This window comes from Scyliorhinus torazame, chromosome 7, assembly GCF_047496885.1.
Source record: "Scyliorhinus torazame isolate Kashiwa2021f chromosome 7, sScyTor2.1, whole genome shotgun sequence".
Taxonomy (NCBI): domain Eukaryota; kingdom Metazoa; phylum Chordata; class Chondrichthyes; order Carcharhiniformes; family Scyliorhinidae; genus Scyliorhinus; species Scyliorhinus torazame.
In genome coordinates, this window is record NC_092713.1 from 33,083,119 (window position 1) to 33,102,949 (window position 19,831).

Below are 19,831 nucleotides of genomic sequence, written 5' to 3' on the forward strand. Positions count from 1 at the left end.
TTACTATGTTTATTTTCATCTTTAAAAAATATATATATTTACTAGAGTCTATTCTGGACGGCCGTGTTCTCCATGAATGAGTTACAACTACATTTAGGGAAGTAGTTCAAATAGCTGTAAGTTGCCCACATCTGCAATGTTGTCTCGACGTTCACTGCTCACGGATGAGTGGTGAGCATTGAAAGTTCAATTTCTGTGAATTTCACTGATTTTAATTTGTGACTAGGAGCCTGATAACAGGCACTGTGTGCAGTGCATGGTGTAACCCCATAAAGGTCTGTCTGGGTCAGGTACCTGATTGCAAGCTCTTGTTTTGAGGGTGTAAACGTTCTGGAATGTGGTAGCTGTGTAAACTGTTGCAAGCCAGCTTTACAATAGAAATAACCTGGGTGTACACTGATGTCCACACTCTCCATCAACACATCATGTTGTGCATCAGGGGGCTGTACAAACATGTAACGTGAATAATGGAGCAGAATGTCCCAGATCATTTATTTTGTGCATGGAGATTTCTCGACTTCAAATACTCCAGTACCTCCCAGAGGTAGAGAATAGAGATGAGTTGATGTGCTGTCCATTGTGTGATTTTTATCTAATGTAAGGGGAGCATGCTACACTTCACTTTTTTCTGCTTCAAGGAAGGGAGAAAGAATATTTGCTCATTTTATACTTTCAGTTCCAGTGCTATTCCCTGTTTAGGAGGACCCATGCTTTAAGGTCACGAATACCATCCTGATTGTCTACTCCTATGTAAGGATAATATTGAACATCGTCTGAACAGAGGGCATGATTCAGCCGCCTTGTTATGCCTGACTTGGTGTTGGGCCAAGGCCGTTGAATCTCCCGAGAGGCCTCAATGGAATATCGCGAGTCGTCGCAATCTGGATCTCACCCTCACTGGGTGTGATCCAGATCTGCATGTTTAAATAAACGTTTGCTGGATTCACCCACCGCCCGGGACTCGAAGGTCGCATCTTGGAGACCTCACCACGGCACTGTTTAGTTCTGGTCCACACAAATGGTCTCCCGAACCATTGGAGAACCCCAGGTGGTCATGGACAGGACAGGGTGGCAACATGGCAGTGCCACCCAGGCATCCTGGCATCACCAGGCTGGCAAAGACCGGGTGTCACGTTGGCACTGCCAGGAGTCGGGTGGGAGGGCCTTTCCAAGGAGAAAGGAATGAAGAGGGATTCCCAGGGGCCTCCTGAAGGTGGGGGGGGTGGGGCTGAAAGGGAAGGGGGTGCAAAAATCGGGGCAGCCTTCCAAAATGCCACCCCAAACGAGGAGACTGAAGCCCTCCAAATGCGGCCTCGGCAAAGAAAGGACCCTGAGGCCCCAAAAAAACAGCAAAATGGCGCTGAATAGCGAGATGTTTCTCAGCACTGCAGGCGCAGAAAAACACCTCGCTAAACACACCGTTCAGCGGATTTTAACACAAGTCCGCTGAATCGCGCCCTGAGATTCTGGACATTGACGAGCAGTATGATAGGGAAAGTGTTAGAATCTGTTATTAAGGAAGTTATAGCAGGGCAGTTAGAAAATCTTAATGTAATTAGGTAGAGCAAGCATGATTTTGCGAAAGGGAAGCCATCTTTGATTAAGGTGTTGGGAGTTTTTTGAGGAAGTAACAAGTAATGTTTAAAAAGATGTCGATGCACTTGGATTTCCAAAGGGTGTTTGACAAAGTGCTTTATCAAAGGTTACTAAACAAAAAAGGAGCTCAAGGTGCAGGAAGTAACATATTACAGTATCATGGGTGGACGATTGGTTGACTAACAGGAGGCAGGGAGTAGGGATAAATGGGTCATTTCAGGTTGGCAAACTGTAACTAGTGGAGTGCCACTAGGATCAGTGCTGGGGCTTCAATTTCTAATTTACAATCTACATACACTTGATCCCTTCAAGAAATGTATGGTTGCCAAATTTGCTGATATAAAAATAGGTAGATCTGTTAAGTGAGTAGGCAAAGAAATGGCAGATGGTGTACAATGTGGGAAATGTGAGGTTGTCCACTTTGGCAGGAAGATTAGGAAAGCTGAATATTATTTAAATGCAGAGAAACAGCAAAATTCAGCAGTATAGAAGGACCAAGGTGCCCTGGTACATGAATCACAAAAAGTATGCAGGTAATAATAATTATCTTTATTCTCACAAGTAGGCTTACATTAACATTGCAATGAAGTTACTGTGAAAAGCCCCTAGTCGCCACACTCCGGCGCCTGTTCGGGTACACAGAGGAAACATTCAGAATGTCCAAATTACCTAACAGCACGTCTTTCGGGACTTGAGAGAGGAAACCGGAGGAAACCCACGCAGACACAGGGAGAACGTGCAGACTCTACACAGACAGTAAAAACAGATCGTAAAAGTTTCTACAAATATATAAAAAGAGTGGCTAAGGTAAATATTGGAACTTTAGAGGATGAGAAGGGAGATTTAATAATGGGAGATGAGGAATGGCTGAGGAACTGAACAGGTTTTTTGGGTCGGTCTTCACAGTGGAAGACACAAATAACATGCCAGTGACTGATGGAAATGAGGCTATGACAGGTGAGGACCTTGAGAGGATTGTTATCACCAAGGAGGTAGTGATGGGCAAGCTAATGGGGCTAAAGGTAGACAAGTCTCCTGGCCCTGATGGAATGCATCCCAGAGTGCTAAAAGAGATGACTGAGGAAATTGCAAATGCACTAGTGATAATTTACCAAAATTCACTAGACCCTGGGGTGGTCCCGGCGGATTGGAAATGAGCAAACGTGACACCACTGTTTAAAAAAGGAGGTAGGCAGAAAGCGGGTAATTATAGGCCAGTGAGCTTAACTTCGGTAGTAGAGAAGATGCTGGAATCTACCATCAAGGAAGAAATAGCGAGGCATCTGGATGGAAATTGTCCCATTGGGCAGACGCCGCATGGATTCATAAAGGGCAGGTCGTGCCTAACTAATTTAGTGGAATTTTTTGAGGACATTACCAGTGCGGTAGATAACGGGGAGCCAATGGATGTGGTATATCTGAATTTCCAGAAAGCCTTTGACAAGGTGCCACACAAAAGGTTGCTGCATAAGATAAAGATGCATGGCATTAAGGGGAAAATAGTAGCATGGATAGAGGATTGGTTAATTAATAGAAAGCAAAGAGTGGGGATTAATGGGTGTTTCTCTGGTTGGCAATCAGTAGCTAGTGGTGTCCCTCAGGGATCAGTGTTGGGCCCACAACTGTTCACAATTTACATAGATGATTTGGAGTTGGGGACCAAGGGCAATGTGTCCAAGTTTGCCGACGACACTAAGATAAGTGGTAAAGCAAAAAGTGCAGCGGATACTGGAAGTCTGCAGAGGGATTTGGATAGGCTAAGTGAAAGGGCTAGGGTCTGGCAGATGGAATACAATGTTGACAAATGTGAGGTTATCTAATTTGGTAGGAATAACAGCAAAAGGGATTATTATTTAAATGATAAAATATTAAAACATGCTGCTGTGCAGAGAGACCTGGGTGTGCTAGTGCATGAGTCGCAAAAAGTTGGTTTACAGGTGCAACAGGTGATTAAGAAGGCAAATGGAATTTTGTCCTTCATTGCTAGAGGGATGGAGTTTAAGACTAGGGAGGTTATGCTGCAATTGTATAAGGTGTTAGTGAGGCCACACCTGGAGTATTGTGTCAGTTTTGGTCTCCTTACTTGAGAAAGGACGTACTGGCACAGGAGGGTGTGCAGAGGAGATTCACTAGATTAATCCCAGAGCTGAAGGGGTTGGATTACGAGGAGAGGTTGAATAGACTGGGACTGTAGTCGTTCGAATTTAGAAGGATGAGGGGGGATCTTATAGAAACATATAAAATTATGAAGGGAATAGATAGGATAGATGCGGGCAGGTTGTTTCTACTAGCGGGTGAAAGCAGAACTAAGGGGCATAGCCTCAAAATAAGGGGAAGTAGATTTAGGACTGAGTTTAGGAGGAACTTCTTCACCCAAAGGGTTGTGAATCTATGGAATTCCTTGCCCAGTGAAGCAGTAGAGGCTCCTTCATTAAATGTTTTTAAGATAAAGACAGATAGTTTTTTGAAGAATAAAGGGATTAAGGGTTATGGTGTTCGGGCCGGAAAGTGGAGCTGAGTCCACAAAAGATCAGCCATGATCTCATTGAATGGTGCAGCAGGCTCGAGGGGCCAGATGGCCTACTCCTGCTCCTAGTTCTTATGTGTTGGTGAGACCATATCTAGAGTAATGGGTACAGTTTATGTCTCCTTACTTGAAAGGAAATGATTTCTTTGTTTTTGATCATGGGTCATCGCTGGTTATTTATTGCCCATCACAAATTCTTGAGTAAGTGAGCCGCCACCTTGAACCACTGCAGTTCATGTGTTGTAGGGACATCCACGATTTTGAGCCAGCAATAGTGAAGCAACAGCAATATAGTTCCAATCAGGACAATATGTGGCTTGGAGGAAAACTTGAAGGCAGTGGTGTTACCATGCATCTGCTACCCTTATCCATCTCGGTGATGAAAGTTGCTGTATAAGGATCCTTGGTGAGTTTCTGCAGTGCATCTTGAAGATGGTAGACACTGCTGCCTTTGTGGTTTCAGTGTGGAGAGAGTGAATGTTGAAGGTGCTGGATGCAGTGTCAATCAAGCAGATATTGTTGTATTTTAAGTAGTTCAAAGAAGGTTCACGTGACTGTTCTTCAGATGGGGGGGGGGGGGATTAATTTATGAGGAATGCTTGGGTTTGGTTTAGAAGGATGAGGCGATCGTATTGAAGCATTTAAGCGCTTGAGCTTACGGCTCATTTAGATGATTATTGAGCGACAAATGCGTCAAAGAGTATAGTGAGTAGGCTGGATTGCAGAGTTGGGACCACAATAGAATCATCCATGAACCTATCAAATGGCAGAGCAAGCTTAAGCTTCTGAATGCCTGAATTGGGATTATTTGTCAAATAATTGTGACTTCTGTCCTCAACACTAGGAGACTTGAGGTTCGACGGACTTTCTTCTGCCTGTATTTGATGTTCAAGAAAGAAATCGGTGTTAAAATACTTTGGTTCCTCAGATTGGTGCCAAAATCCAAACAGCGTTATTGATCATAATCTTCCAATCCGAAATATGGCATGTCGCATTTACACCTCAACGACCACAAATTTAATTGTTGCTATAAATGAAGGATAGAATTGTGAAAAGAAAAATGGGTCAGTTGGGGGTTAAATTTGCCATCTATTGTGGTACTAAGCCAGGTACATCATTAGGACCCCAGGACTGAATCCTGGTCCCTGTGGCGTTAATGGAACTGCACTTCATAGAATTTACAGTGCAGAAGGAGGCCATTCGGCCCATCGAGTCTGCACCGGCTCTTGGAAAGAGCACCCTGACCAAGGTCAACACCTCCACCCTATCCCCATAACGCAGTAACCCCACCCAACACTAGGCAATTTTGGACACTAAGGGCAATTTATCATGGCCAATCCACCTAACCTGCACATCTTTGGACTGTGGGAGGAAACCGGAGCACCAGGAGGAAACCCACGCACACACGGGGAGGATGTGCAGACTCCGCACAGACAGTGACCCAAGCCGGAATCGAACCTGGGACCCTGGAGCGGTGAAGCAATTGTGCTATCCACAATGCTACCGTGCTGCCATAACACTTGTGTGCAATGCAGTTGACTTTGCTGTTTAGGCAATTAAGGGCATTCATTTCAGGTGGGACTCATGCTCTTTTGCGCTTTTCAGTAATATATAAATGATTAGATAACTTGAGATTAGATCTGCTTCCAGAGTGGTGTGAAACCTCGCAGTTGGGCTATTTCCAACCACATTGTACGAATATTAATTCCAGGGCAGTGACAGCTGGCTTAAATAATGCTTGGACCTGCCAACCTTTCAAACTCTTTCCACACGTACACCGAGCTGATTTGAATGTTTTGAGGGGGTGGACATATCCATCCTTAATAAACTTGAAATTTAACAGCAGGGATTGGAATTTAGTGTACAAATTTAAGATGCCTCAGACGAGAATAAGAATTTCAATCAGTACATTTTTGTATGGCACAGGTCTTGATTTAATTCTTCTTGCTGCGTGTCAGCTCAAATTATCCAATTGTCTAGCTTAGAAGAGAGAAGCTGTTATTGCTACAATGTTCACCCAGGTTCCAAGTCAAAAGTTGGTCTCTGGTGTATGCGTGTATTCTTAATTGTTAGTGGAACCATCCTTAATATATTTGCCTTTCATGAACGGTCCTGTAGTTTTGTAAACAAGTTTTTACTTATTTACCAATCCACTGTAAACACCATGATAGTCTAGCCAAGCGGTACTGGAAAATTGTGCCTGTTGTTCATGCACTCACATTAAGAATGATTTTATTATTGGGATATTAACCTGTTTTGCATTACAGTTTAGAAACAAACTGTAACCAGGGGCAAAATAATATGACTTTGTCCCCTGTGTGACTGGTGCGGTGTCAGGCCGCACGTGATGATCAGAACAAAGAACAAAGAAATGTACAGCACAGGAACAGGCACTTCGGCCCTCCAAGCCCGTGCCGACCATGCTGCCCGACTAAACTACAATCTTCTACACTTCCTGGGTCCGTATCCCTCTATTCCCATCCTATTCATGTATTTGTCAAGATGCCCCTTAAATGTCACTATCGTCCCTGCTTCCATCACCTCCTCCGGTAGCGAGTTCCAGGCACCCACTACCCTCTGCGTAAAAACTTGCCTCGTACATCTACTCTAAACCTTGCCCCTCTCACCTTAAACCTATGCCCCCTAGTAATTGACCCCTCTACCCTGGGGAAAAGCCTCTGACTATCCACTCTGTCTATGCCCCTCATAATTTTGTAGACCTCTATCAGGTCTCCCCTCAACCTCCATCGTTCCAGTGAGAACAAACCGAGTTTATTCAACCGCTCCTCATAGCTAATGCCCTCCATACCAGGCAACATTCTGGTAAATCTCTTCTGCACCCTCTCTAAAGCCTCCACATCCTTCTGGTAGTGTGGCGACCAGAATTGAACACTATACTCCCAAGTGTGGCCTAACTAAGGTTCGATACAGCTGCAACATGACTTGCCAATTCTTATACTCAATGCCCCGGCCAATGAAGGCAAGCATGCCGTATGCCTACTTGACTACCTTCTCCACCTGTGTTGCCCCTTTCAATGATCTGTGGACCTGTACTCCTAGATCTCTTTGACTTTCAATACTCTTGAGGGTTCTACCATTCACTGTATATTCCCTACCTGCATTAGACCTTCCAAAATGCATTACCTCACATTTGTCCGGATTAAACTCCATCTGCCATCTCTCCGCCCAAGTCTTCAAACAATCTAAATCCTGCTGTATCCTCTGACAGTCCTCATCGCTATCCGCAATTCCACCAACCTTTGTGTCGTCTGCAAACTTACTAATCAGACCAGTTACATTTTCCTCCAAATCATTTATATATACTACAAAGAGCAAAGGTCCCAGCACTGATGCCTGTGGAACACCACTGGTCACAGCCCTCCAATTAGAAAAGCATCCTTCCATTGCTACTCTCTGCCTTCTATGACCTAGCCAGTTCTGTATCCACCTTGCCAGCTCACCCCTGATCCCGTGTGACTTCACCTTTTGTACTAGTCTACCATGAGGGACCTTGTCAAAGGCCTTACTGAAGTCCATATAGACAACATCCACTGCCCTACCTGCATCAATCATCTTAGTGACCTCCTCGAAAAACTCTTATCAAGTTAGTGAGTCACGACCTCCCCTTCACAAAACCATGCTGCCTCTCACTAATACGTCCATTTGCTTCCAAATGGGAGTAGATCCTGTCTCGAAGAATTCTGTCCAGTAATTTCCCTACCAAGCCCTGTATCTCGTCCTCGTTTTCGGCAGCTTTTGCCTTCACTCCACGGAGCTCCATCTCTTGGATCTTCTGCGCCTCCTTTAACCCCTCAAATCGCCTGCAGCAACGGCGCCAGCACCTCCTTCTTGAGCTCCTCCACACATCGCCGAAGGAACTCCTGCTGTTCCAGGCCCCATACCAACTGGCCTCCCTCCACCGCCATCTTGCTTCTCACTTCCCTTCTTTGCCGCTGCTCCAGAGGATCCTCCACAATCTGGTCACTATTATCTCTTCTATCCATTCACATCCGGGGGGACTCCCTTCTATGTCGCCTCACAGTGGGTTTAGCCCTCGAAAATTGCCGTTGGGGCTCCCGATAAGAGCCCAAAAGTCCGTTATAACGGGAGGTGCCGAAACGTGCGACTTAGCTGGTCATCGCCGCACCCGGAAGTCCAGCTCCCCAGTTTGGTGGAGCCCTGTTTGGGACCCATACATTTTTTGTTTTTTACTTGTTGTTCAGCCGCTGCAGGGTTTGCACCGGTTTTAACTCTTTTTCCTCTATTTTTTTTTTCTTCTCTTCGTCTCCTCCTCAATGGTCACCCTTGAGAGGGTTTTTGGACGGGGGGGGGGGGAAGAGAGGGATGCAATAACCTGCATGGGACTCATCCAGCTGGGGATGATTGTTTTCCCTGTGCGGATTGGACTGAGTTAACCCAGCAATAGAGTTAAAGGCCAGCCACTGTGCAGCCAGCTAACGAGCGGGGACCCGGTTAAGTGTAACTGGGCTCTGTGTAAATAATACTGTTGCTAAATAAACGTCTTTCTTTGAACTCGTCGGACTCCCCTCACCCATTATTATACAGCCCCTGAAGAGCGACACCTCTTCCTGCCATTTAACCATTTGTGGGCAACAGACCTTGTGCTCCCACTCTGCTGCCCACACCAAATGCATTATGGTGCAGGCGGGAGTGGATGGGAATGTGGTGGCTTGCACGCCTCCCCCATTTTAAGGACCCTCCACTCACAGGAAACGGGCCCATTGGGGGATTGTAAAATTCAGCCCCAGGTCTTCATCAGATCCTATGTAAAACATAAAAGGTTACTGCACCAGATCACAGTTTGTGGTGTTGGGGATGATATATTAGCATGGGTAGAGGATTGACTAACTAAAGAACATACGAACAAGGAGTTGGCCACCGGGATCAGTGCTGGAATCTCAACTATTATGATCTATATTAATGAGTTTGATGAAAGGGCCATCCGCTTTGTAGCCAAATTTGTGGTCAAACAAAGATAAGTAGGAAAGCAAGTTGTAAGGAGGCTACAAAGAGTTTACAAAGACACACAAATATGTTAAGTGAGTAGGCCAGATGGCATATAATGTGGGAAAATATATGGTTGTCTATCTTGGCAGGAAGAATATGAAAGCAGAATATTGTTTAAATGGAGAGAATCTGCAACATGCAGCAGTACAGAGGGAACTGGGCCCCCTTGTATATGAATCATAAAATATTAGTGTACAGATACAGCAAATAACATGTGAAGAGCACTAGGTAGAGCTCACACCTCCGCTATGCTGTATTAACTCAATGGTATTACAACTATGCAGCTTTCCTTTTGGCTTTTTCCCTGCTTGGATGATGCTCTGTCACTACAAACCTTAAAATATTAAGGGCTGGATTCTCTGTCGGCGGGATCCTCTGTTTCAGCGGCAGCGCAATCATGCTCGCAGATTTCCCAACGGCATGGGGGTGCCCACAATGGGAAATGCCAATGATCGGCTGGCAGGATGGAGAATCCCGCTGCCGGTGGGACAACGGGTGTGGCGGGACAGAGAATGCCGCCCTAAATCTTTTTGTTCAGCGCTTCCATCTCACTGAGGAGGCTTCAGACCTATCCACGCCCAACAATCTGTTCTGAAAACTCTGCTCACATTTTTGACAGCAGTTAGAATCAACAACCGTCACATAGACATAGACATAGAATTTACAGTGCAGAAGGAGGCCATTCGGCCCATCGAGTCTGCACCGGCTCTTGGAAAGAGCACCCTACCGAAGGTCCAAACCTCCACCCTATCCCCATAACCCAGTAACTCCACCTAATCCCCATAACCCAGTAACCCCACCCTACGGGCAATTTTGGACACTATGGGCAATTTTAGCATGGCCAATCCACCTAACCCGCACATCTTTGGACTGTGGGAGGAAACCGGAGAACCCGGAGGAAACCCACGCACACACGGGGAGAACGTGCATACTCCGCACAGACAGTGACCCAAGCCGGAATCGAACCTGGGACCCTGGAGCTGTGAAGCAATTGTGCTAACCACCATGCTACCGTGCTGTCACAAATGTGTCATAATGATATTACAGATTTTAAGGAGAACTTTTTAAAGGTGCATTTCTGTCTTCAAATCTTTACATTAAGCTTAAAAACCTTTTTCAGATCGGAAGTAGGGACAGCCAATATGGCACCTTTCAATATTAGTTCAAACCTTGTCAGACTCTTATCTCTAGAGCTGCCTACGAGAGTCATTAAAATGGAAAAGACTCCAACAGGGATGCCCATTGTATCCTCTAAAAGGTGTGCAAGCCCTTGGCTTCTGAGAGCACAGGTGACAGGAAGGTACTTTAAAGGACCACAATATAATTAACTTCTTTATCTGGTGGAAGTTATTCATGGAAATTAACATAGCAGCCGTTTTGTTTTTGGCTGTGATGGAGACAGGCTGCAAAAACCAGGGAAGGAATTCTCCATTTCTGAGACTAGGTGTTGACACTGGGGCAGGGTTTGTGGAGTTCCATGACAGCAAAACTGGCGCCACAACTGGACCGATTCAGCGACCATTGAGGGGCTACCACTGGCGCCACATGGAGCACAATCGATTCCAAAGAGAAACGGTGCGGGATTTGCGATTGACACTCAGGAGGCTGACAAGCTGCAGCCGCAGATACACACTTCATTCCCCACGCACACTCATCCCAGTCAACAAAATGGCACTAGTTGCGCTGGGGCGTGCCCATACCGGTGATGGGTTGGATGGGGCCAGAGGGCACCTGGGGAGGGTTGACCTGGGGGGACACCTATATGACCTGTGGCCCTAGGTACACAGTGGGAAGTCATCAGCGTACGCAGCCGCTGCCTTGCAGGCTGTGGCAATGGAGTTCCATGCTCGTCCACCCCGACCTCACAGTCCACATCCTGGCCACGCCCCCCCCCCCCCCTCTAGTCCCCCCCAGCCTGGAAGAAGCCCTCAGGCGAGCAGCACAACTGTCAGCAAACTATGGCGATGTTGGGCACTTTCCGTACCCCCCCCTCAGCAGCCATGACACATGTTTCACGCCGTCGGGAATTCGCCCCGATGGAGATGGTCAATCGCGGAGGCCCCGGGGAATACCAGGTCAGGCCGGCTAATGATATGCCAAGGGTGTTTAGTGTACGTGCAGAGTGGAACGCATTGACGCCACTGTCATAGCGACGGGGAATTGCGATTTGGCATGAAACCAGTGCCGGCCGTGATTTCGGAGTCAAAACCGATTCTCCACCCAATGGCATTTCCCGAGTTCACCGAATCCCGCCCCAAGTGTGCAGAACCCTCAGGAAGAATTCTGAGAGACATTATCAGAGGGATTTTCCACCACCCGGACTCGGAGAAAAAGGTATTAAGAAATCTGCCGTCGTGCTGAAAGAGTCCAGGCAACTTGCAAGTGCTGTGACTGTCAAACTAACGGGGAACAAGGAACCGTGGGCTGGATTCTCCATTTGGGAGAGTGTTCCCGCTCCAACTGAATCACGTGCAATTCGCATTCTCACTGGGGGCGCTTCTCGAACAAAATTCAGGAGATGCAAATGGCCCAGCAATCTGCTCACATGAATTGGAAGCAATTCCCAACGTTGAGGTTGGATTCGCTGGGGCCGGAATTCACGTTGAAGAGCATGACAAGCTGGAGCTGCTGTGAACACTCTACTCCCCCCCCACCCCCAGCCTCCCCCCCCACCCCCCCCCCCCAGCCTCCCCCCCCCACCCCCAGCCTCCCCCCCCCCCAGCCTCCCCCACCCCCACCCCCAGCCTCCCCCCCCCCCACCCCCAGCCTCCCCCCCCCACCCCCCCACCCCCAGCCTCCCCCCCACCCCCCCCCCCCCCACCCCCAGCCTCCCCCCCCCCACCCCCCCCACCCCCAGCCTCCCCCACCCCCAGCCTCCCCCACCCCCAGCCTCCCCCACCCCGCCCTCAATTTCAGGAGCCTGAAGTGCACCAACTGCTGGATGCCACAGAGGAGAGAAGGGGTGACACATTGGTTAGCACTGCTGCCTCACAGCTCCAGGGTCCCAGGTTCAATTCCGGCTTGGGTCACTGTCTGTGCGGAGTCTGCACTTTCTACCCGTGTCTGCGTGGGTTTCCTCCGGGTGCTCCGGTTTCCTCCCACAACCCAAAGATGTGCAGGTTGGTGGATTGGCCGTGATAAATTGCCCCTTAATGCCCAAAAGCTGAGGTGGGATTATGAGGATAGAGCAGGGGAGTGGGCCTAGGTGGGGTTCTCCTTTGGAGGGTCGGTGCACACTCGATGGGCCGAATGGCCTCCTTCTGCACTGTAAGAATTCTCGAACACCCTTTTCCCCAGGATGGGCAGAAACTCCAGCCCACCCTCCTGAACTGCGCGTGGGAAGAGGTGGCAGGGGCAGTCCATGCTGCCAGCACCACCAGGAGGAGTGGCACACAATGCCTGAAGAAGATGAATGACCTCCTTGGGGCAACTGGGGTGAGTCACACCTCCGTGCCACTGGCATCACTCCCGTCCCTCACCCCTCATATCTGCTCCCAATCCCTAGAGGCCAACAACACCCCACCTGCCTGAATCTTTCTTACAACCCGCCCTCCACCAAACCCCAACACATGTACTGTCCTCCTTAGCCAGGAGCCTTGCAAACACATCAGCTATGGACCCCCGCCCCATTGAACTCACCTCCCAGCATCTCCCAATGCCCTTTCTGTGTCCCTTAGACTGCCCAAAATAGGCAAGAGCCCCTGAAGACGGGAGCGTCCCTGACATTTGGGTCGAGCTCCCAGCTGAGGTGAGGACCATGTAACCTGCGGGCGAGGCAGAGGAGAGAACAGCGGCTCAGATGGAGGTCAGCATGTGGCAAAGAAGTGAGAGCCCAATGTCGCGCCATGTCCCTATATCAAGTGAGTCACCCAGCTGCCCCAGACCCAGTCCCAAAATCGCACCCCATGACTTTTGTCTTGCGGGACCACCATCAGATGAGGCTGGGCCGTCTGGGGTCGCAGCCCCCCAGCCAAATCGCTAGCACACCGCGGAGCACCACTCCAGGGATGACACCGACCTTTCAACACTGCTATCACCTGCACCCTCCACCATCGCAGAGTGTATCACCTCGGAGGGAAATTTTAGTGACGAGGGTCTTGGGTCACCTTCTTGTGCGCACCACACACATGCTGCAGCACATCAGGTGGAGGCAGGGACACCCGAGGAAGCGGACGGAAGGCTGCCTGATCCCAGGGAACAGCTGTCGTCCAGATAGGTGTCGCGTTTCCGGGAAGTATGACCCCATCCCACTGGTGCAGATGCACAGCCAGAATCTCCAGCCGGGGGTGTCAGCAATGTTCCAGCGCCTGCAAGGCTAGCTGGAGGAGTCCACCCATCTTCAGGCGCAGGAGAGGTTGTGGAGAAGGAGATTCTGTTTGGGGTGGCGGGAGAGGTGGGATAGGGCGGCGGAGTTGGCAGAGATGTGTTTGTCCCGTGTGCAGCAGCCCTGGATCACACGTTGGGGGGCCTGCCCTGCCAACCCAGCTCCACACCCGGATCCTCCTGGACATCCTCCTTGTCCGATGAGGCCTGCCATTCTTCCTCCTCCTCAAGCATGTCGCCCCCTCTGCTGTGGGATGCTTGAGGCCCACTGAGGGCTATATGCCCCCACCAGAGTGGTCCAGGCATCGAAAGTGCATCTTGAGGACATTGATGCACCATTCAATGACACTCCTGCAGCCTCCGCAATGGCGTAATTAACCATGATCTCAGCGGGAAACCCTTGTTGCCCAACAGCCAACCCCTCACCCGAGGCCTGCCTCGAAGAGGCCGAGAACCTCAGAGTGTGGCAGGATGTAAGTGGCGTGTACGCTGCCTGGGTATCGGGCGTAGACGTGTATGATGTGCAGCTGGTGGTCGCACATTCAGGGAGTGGAAGCTCTTTCTATTGATGAACCCCCTGTTGAACCAGTGTTCGGAGGGGGACATATGTGCCATAGATCACCCCCTGGACCCGGGGCATGTCAGCAATGGGAGAAAATCCTGCTGCCCGGACATTCTGGTGGGCCTGGTCCAGGTTGTAGATGGTCAACATCCTGGGGGTTGCAATTGATCAGAAACTGAACTGGACTATCCACATTAATACTGTGGCTACCAGGGCAGGTAATAGACTAGGAATCCTACAGCGAGTAACTCACCTCCTGACCCCCCCAAAGCCTGTCCATCTTCTTTAAAAGTCCGATGCCAGACAGACAGAGGATCCGTAACAGCGCGGATGCAGCTGTGTGCGGGTGATTGCGATATCCCACACAGGTCCCCGCTTGAACCCTGGATTAAGCCAGAGGTATAAATGTTCAGGCAACCATCTTCTGGACGGCCACCAGGGGCAGGTGTCCTCTTCCAAACCCCCGCAGTGCCAGGTGCACCACCATCTGGCACAGCTGCTCGAAGGACAGGCGCTGACGGTATACACGTGCCCTGATGCGGCGCCTCTTTCGCACCTCCACCTCGGCCTGGTGAACGGCCGGCACTTGAGACTCACCGGCTGGCCCCTGCTGTTCTGGGGCAGGCTTGTCTTGTGCAGGGTTCTCCCTGGTCTGGCCCATGCGCTCCAGCTTCCATGCACCTGTAATGGCAGCAGCTGCCAGGTAGATGGCAAGCATAGCCGGCCGTAATCTGAAATCCATTTTCTATGGGGGCGGAGGTGGGAAGAGACAGAGAATGTCAGCAAGATGAGGATTCTTCCCTTGACCATTCAAAGCCACCAGGATACACGGTTACCTTGAGTTGTACTGCTGCGCCACCCTCACCCCTCACCAAGCCCTTCAATATGTTGTTGTCAGCGCTGCACCCCTGTTCTCATGAGTGAGTGGTACCTGGATCTGTGATGTGGGAATCCTTACCGCCCATCCCTGACCCCCAGTGATACAGGTGGCTGCCACAATCCATGTCAGCGATAGCCTCTGTGGCCCATGTCCTGTTCACCTCAGTGGCGTCTACCATGGGTCTCCTCACTGGGTGGGCCGTGTGTTATTCCACCAGCAGGGTGGCACCTGGTTGTGTGGTGGAGACAGTTACCATGTGCTGCCTGTGGCCTCCATGCTAAGAGGCAGGTGTGTGGGCAGGTCCTATAGATGGGAGTGAGCGAGGGAAGCGAGTATCTGCTGGGAGCTTAGCTGCAGTGTGATGTGGGGCCTGGGGGTAACACACTGACTAGTTGAATGCAAAAGACGTTGAGCTGCTAAACTTGTGGCACTATAGAAATGTTCAGCATACAAAGAGTAAATGTCATGTTACAATCAACCACTAGATGGAGCTAGATGCAGTACTATATAAAGCACTGACTCGCAGGCTTCTGGGAGAGAGAGTGAAGACTGGAGATAGGAGAGATCTAGAGAGGATAGAATACAGTTAGAGTTAGAGTGTAGAGACGAGAGTGTAAATTACGATAATTATTGTTTACTATAGGAGTAAGTGGTCGAGCTTAATTTGAGTAGTTTTAGCTTTGTTAATGAACTTAGCTCCTGTGGTCTTTGTGAACACTACGACATCCATTCTGATAACAGAATCACAAGGAACACCACAAAACTGAACCTCAGATTTCAACCCCTTCTCTTCACAAAGAGGGAATTCAAACAATGAGCCCACAACGATATCTCACAGAGACTGATTTGAAATATGACCTTTTAAAATATATTTTCCCCTTTACCTCCAGAGAGTTACTTTTTGTAACTCTTTTAGTAAACAATTTTATCACTTTTACTCGATTAACTTTCGGCAGTGGTTTTGGAATAAATTAACCTTTATCTTACTTTAGACTAAAGCTGGTATGCTGGGTTATTTGTAAATTGAATCACTCATAAATTAAAGGGGGCTACACACACACACACACACACACACACACAAACACACACAACTCCTTAGCCCACGGGCTACTTTGAGGCAACGCGTTGTACATGGCCGTGATAACTGGGGTCACTCCGCTGGGACTGTATCCATTGCTTTTTTTTTGTGCAAAAGCTGTTTATTTTGAATATAACAGGTGAACATCTCTACAGTTTCTGCCTGAGCCCCTCTCGCTATGGTGTGTGCTGCACCCGTGCCAACTTGATTGGTGTCTGCCGTTCTGGCCTTACGGGCCCTAACTTTCCATCTAGATGGATCGCCAGGCAGTACATCAGGGGTGGAAGTGACCTGCTGCGAATCCCGTCCTGTGACCTGGGTCCCCGTTGACGGCCGTCCTCAGGAGCGACTGGGCCTGGATGACCCGGCAGTCTCTCGGGTGTCCCAGGTGGCACTTGGAAAACAGTGGCAGGATCGGACAGCCAGCATGGACCCACAAAAGGGAAATCATTCCATCTCCTCCATTCATAATTGAACCTTGCTAGTCTTCAAACACTTCATAAACTTTCATTTTAAATTGCTATCTTAGTTTGTATTTCAAACTCTGATTTCCTTTCAGCTGCATTTCTTCTTCGTCCCTCTTTTGGCGCAAATATTGTTCTTCCCGCTCTATAGATTTTGTTCCCTCATCTAAATTAATATACCTTGTGAATAGCTGGGGTCTTGTACTGATCACTGTGGCACCCCACTAGTTACTGCCTGACATTTGGAAAAAGACCCATTTATTCCTACTATGTTTCCGGTCTGCCAACCAGTTTTCTACCATCTCAATACACTGCCCCCAATCCCACCCGCTTTAATTTTACACACTAATCTCTCATATGGGACTTTGTCAAAAGCCTTCTGAAAATCCAAATAAACCAACATCCACTGGCTTCCCCTCATCAACTCTACTAGTTACATCCTTGAAGAATTCCAGTAGATTTGACAAGTATGATTTCCCCTTTGTAAACCATGCCGACTGTCCGATCCCGCCACTGCCCCCCAAGCGCTCTGCTATTGAATCTTTTATAATGGACTCTAGCATTTTATAGATATTTCTAAGCAATGGGCTTACATTTGTCATCATCCAGTCTGCCAGGACTGTTCCAGAATCTACTGAACTTTGGAAGATGACAACAAACGCAACCATTATTTCAAGGGCAACTTCCTTTAGTACTCTGGGATGTAGATTATCAGGCCCTGATGATTTATTGCCCTTCAGTTTAATTAATTTTCCCAGCACGATTTTTTTGCCAATACCAATTACCTTCAATTCCTCTTCTCACTAAACCCTTGGTTCCCTAGCATTTCCAGGAAAGTTATTTGTGTCTTCCTCCGTGAAGTAGTTTAACTGCTGTCATTTCCTTGTTGTCTATTATATTTCGGGCTGTAAAGGACTAATGTTTGACACTCGTATGTCACGAACATTACTTGGTGATTATCAGCCCAAACCTGAATATTGTCCAGATATTGCTACATATTCCACTTTGTCGTTCAGATGCCACTGTTGTAGCTGTACTGGAACAGCTGGCTGGAGGTGGGATCTAATTCTGGAGCAAAAGGTTTCAGCGTTCTTGCCAGATGTTCTCAGGGCCCACAGAGTTTGCTGTGCCCTGGGCACTCGGTCATTTCAGGATATCTCACAGAGCAAATCAAATTGCCTGAAGATTGGCATCAATGTTGATGAGGACCTCAAGGTGGTGTGTCAGATCCTGTCTGTAGCTCAGGCCAGCAGATCCTATTGTGCATGAGCCAACACAGGTTACACATTTTTATATTGCTCCAATTAGTGAAATATTCCTATAAATATATTTGCCCTCTGTGCAGTTCTCCAATTGCACCAAAAGCCCCGTTTCACAGCTTCCTCACAAGATATTGTTAGTGAGAAGAAAATACCAACAAAGGCAAATATTTTAAATGAACATGTTTGTAATCAAATCTGTTTTAGACACAGGTTCATCTTTAAGGATCTACTTTCTGAGGTAGAGTCCCTGAGAAAATTCTGCAAACACTCGGTGAATGTCACAAACTGGCATTGAGCGTCTAGTGTTCAGTCACCTGCCAATATGGAGATCTGCTGTTCCGGACCAGTCCTGTAAGTGGGCACAGTCCCACTATAGCTTTTTAGGCACATTGGTAATAATGGGCTTTGGATGGGTTTTGAAGATGATTTTTTTCTTGATGATTGCGGTGACGTGGTAGCAAAATGATGCACTTTCTTCACCCACTCCTTGCTCCACTCTCTCAGTTTCTATCGCACTCTCGGCTCCTGCTCGTGTGCAGATCTTTTTTACCAGCACCACAAATGGTCTTTCCAGGTGGCTGATTTTACTATACAAGATGTGGTGACCAATTATCAGTATTGGGATTCCCTCAGTGCTGATGTGCAGGTCTCCCATTAGGTTTCCAGGGAGGCCGCTGTGGCCCAGGGCCTCGATTTCTCCCTGAAGTTCCGACATCAGCCACTCGGGGCCTGATCCACCCTCTGAGCGGTGGGGCTGAATCCGGATTCGAACCATTCCTGTCGCCGCTTTTCCCGCCTCCGGCTCCCGGTGACATCACTTCCGGCGCCCCCGACTGTATCCATTGCTAAACAAGCCAAAGCCAAATTTAAAAGCTGGGATTTAATCCATTGTGAAAAGAGCCAAACTTTGAACTGCAAAGAAATTGGAAGCGAAAGCAAAATGCCAGAGTCTAAGATTTTGGAGACCAAGCCAGAGGTTACCACAGCAAACTTTGCTTTCCAGAGAAGTACTAACAACATAGTAAGGTGGCAACATTTGATGGACAAGAGTTTATTGATCAGGAAGGTTTTAATTGGTGAAAGTTCGCATTCTTAGACATGGAGCAGTGAAACACCATTGATAAGCAGATAGGATTTAAGATCCCCAGGCAGACAAAGATACAGAAATTCCTGAAAATTCTGGCTGAGCATTTTGAATTCAGTCCAGACACAGCACAGGCAGCAGAAGCTGATTCACAAGCAGACCGCGTTACTCGAGCCAAAATAGAGCGGGGAAAACTGCAATTGCAGCTAGAATTTCAGGAAGAAGAGAAAGAGGGAGAAGTTCAGAAGTAAAGCAGACGGTTAGAGAGAGAAGTTCAGATGCAAAGGGATCAGTTAGAAAGGTATGCCCAGGAAGAGAGGGAAGATGCACTAATCTGAGAAAGCCAGCCAGAATTTCAGAAAATAGAAATGTACAAGCTCAAAAAGAAAGGGACAAATATACTTTCCAGTGACAGAAGTTGGAATTGGAGTTGCAAACGCAGAGAAAGAGAGAGAGAGGGGGGGAGGCAGACCCAACGCTGCTTGAAGCTGCAAGGGGAAATCTCATTCTGCCTAATGACCAGACAAAAGCCCCGTAACCCCAAAACAGGCCCCAAAGCCCCAAACTGCTCCGAATTAGTTTACTAATTTGAAGAGGGCGATGTCTTCAATTAATTTGAAGAGGGCGCAGGTGGCAGAGACCGTGAGCGTCATCAGCAACACCGTCCAGACCAGTCAGCAGTGCCAAACAAAACTGCACGACCTCCTCAGGACGGCCAGAGTGAGTGGGCAGCACTGTGCCCCTGGCACCGACCCCCGTCCCACACACCCGTAACCTCTCCCCCAAATAACCCAGAGGGCGACCGAACCCCCACCCTGCACCACATGGCTGGTAGCCATACCGGACGCCATGGCCGGGTAGCCCCTGGCCACTGAGGCCACCAGAAACCCACCCCCTGGGCTGCATTCGTTGGGACTCCCTAACACGGTCATTCCCGTCGACCATCCCCACCACCGTCACCCCAGGGATCCGATGGCACCGCGTGATGGAATGCTCAGCTCGCATGCAGGGATCACCCAGGTGGACG

General features: G+C 48.6%; 1 pseudogene; it reads right to left on the minus strand.

Moving 5' to 3' along the window:
- Nucleotides 1-18,090: 18,090 nt before the first annotated feature.
- LOC140427245 (chromosome transmission fidelity protein 8 homolog pseudogene) lies at nt 18,091-18,495 on the minus strand (annotated as a pseudogene).
- Between the last annotated feature and the right edge of the window lie 1,336 nt (nt 18,496-19,831).